The following is a 2,490-nucleotide window of genomic DNA, read 5'->3' as shown; positions in this document are numbered from 1 at the left end:
AAATTAACATAACTTATATTTTAGAAATAAAAATTAAAGAAATAGCAACATAATTTCATTTGCCTAATGTTGAATGCATGATTTTATGAAAACAATAAATCAAATAGAAATGTAGTGCATTGTTATTTCTAACTATAAAAAGACTATTTTGAAAAAAAGAAATAAAAATCTTGACTGATAAACATCCACCCGATGTATCTTTTATATTTTAGTATCCCACTTTTAATATTAACCTTGTGTTTCCTAATAACCTCATCTTTAAAAAAGATACCTTTAATGCCACTATCTTCATATACGCAAGTGCCTCGAAATGATAGAAGCATAAGACAGGGGGCAAGGCAGCTAACTCTGATTCGATTTGCATTATAGAATGATAAAATCCTTAGTACCCAATTACAACTTTGGATAAGACTTAAGCATATCAATAATATCACTAAACTCTGGAAACCATGGATCTCTAAAAGCCGATGAAAGAAAAGACCACAAATTATCTTCAAAATGCCAAAAAAAAAGAGCAAATGCAGATGTGCAAATTGAATTGCAGCACACATGAGCTATTTGTAGTAAATTTACTTACATATCTTTGCTAAAATGATATAATATAGTATAATGTTTGCAACAGATGTTTACAAATTGTGAAGCAAATAGCAAGTTACTTGTATTGTGAAGTAATGCAAAAAAAGGAAAGTTGGTTTTTTCAAGCTAAATAGCAACGCACTTTTTTTATCTCATACAAAAACAGAAAGTTATTTTTTTTCACGGTAAAAAACAATGTAATTTTCATTGTCTATTTATTGTGACCTGATGCAAATAAAATGACAAATGTTTCATGCTAAATAACAATGTTTTCCCGCACAAAATAACAACGCATCTTCCTTTTTTATTTATTGTGCCCAGGTGCAAAATTGGCAAGTTAGTTTCCCTTTTTAATGCTAAATAGCAACATATTTTTCTTTTTCTATATTTTTGCAACCTAATGCATAATAAGGAAACTTATTTTATTTTTTCGAGCTAAATAAAAACTTAGTTTCTGTATTTTTTTGTTACTAATGCAAAAAATAGGAAAAGGTAGTTTCTTTTTTTCACGCTAAAAAACAATGTATTTTCCTTTTTGTATTTTTTTTGACATGATCCGAAAATGTTTTTTCGTGCTAAATTTTAATGTATTTTCCTTTGTCTAGTTTTTCTTACCTAATGCAAGAATGCAAAAAATACGACTTAGTTTCTTTCTTTTTTTTCTAGTTAAATAGCAATTCATTTGGTTTTTTTTTTTAATTTTTTTAATTTTTTTAAGACTTGATACAAAAAGGCAATTTAGTTTCTTTTTTCATGGTAAATAGTAACGCATTTCACCCATCATAAGTAGGGATACAGAGAGAATGGACAATTTTACCCTTCTAACCATAAGTGATGATGAATAAGAAATGATTGCTTGTCTAATAACTATTATAAACTCAATATGCATCAAGTAAAAAAGAAACAATTGATAAAAAGTAGACATTTATTTTGATTATTCAAATCACAAATCATTAGTTTAAAAACATATATCTTCCAATTTGATATTTCTCATCTGCACAAAAGTTTCATCATTTTCCACATATACTAACAAAGTTAATCAACATCCATTTCTCAATTAATTAGTTTTGTATATTCTATGGTGAATATTACATCAAAACATGTAAAATAGTTTCATTTCTAAACACCATTTAAAAGCTCAATTTTCCCTACTTTGATCCCTATTTCACACATTCTTCAGCCCTTGTAAGAGCATCTGTCAACACATCAATTGTCCAATCCTTAACATCCTCCTGCAAAATAGCAACACACTTTATATTTTCACCTATAATAAGTTGATAACAATCTACTTGTATTCATTCTTCTACTGTTTATAGTAATATGATTAAGCAAACAGTTGAAGAACTTATGAAAAAAATAAGAAATGAATGTTAGTGATAAAGTTTGAAGATTTACCATGTGTAGAGGCTCCCCTGTTCATATTCGTGCATTAGGTCGAGCAAGTTTAGATTCAAATGGAGTTCTTGGTCGGACTTCTCTAAATTCTTCCCATTCCTCTCGAGAAAGCATCCTAACAATGCCTTGCCTAGGTGGAGCATTCTGTATCTTCTTCTTTATCCTTTCTTGTGATGTTGAATCATCATACTATCAATCATTATAGAAACAAATCAATTTCTGAATTTCTAATTTGTGCTTTAGCAATTAGCAATTAGCAATCAGATCAGCAATCATCCATAAAACGATTGCATAGCTTTCATACGGGAACACAACTGTATTTCGATCGATTATAACAAAATTAATAAACACAAACAAATTTGTTGAAGTTGAAAGGAACGGTATACCATCATGAGAAGCTTGGCGAAAAGTTAAAAGGAACTGTATTTCGATCGATAATGCATATATTCAATCGACAAATAAAAAGATTATAAGAGACAGATTCTTAGAAAACGCATAAACCCTAGTCGATGATTCTGC

Source organism: Lactuca serriola, chromosome 4, assembly GCF_051521515.1.
Source record: "Lactuca serriola cultivar US96UC23 chromosome 4, Lser_US96UC23_V15, whole genome shotgun sequence".
Classification (NCBI taxonomy): domain Eukaryota; kingdom Viridiplantae; phylum Streptophyta; class Magnoliopsida; order Asterales; family Asteraceae; genus Lactuca; species Lactuca serriola.
This window is presented reverse-complemented; position numbering follows the sequence as displayed.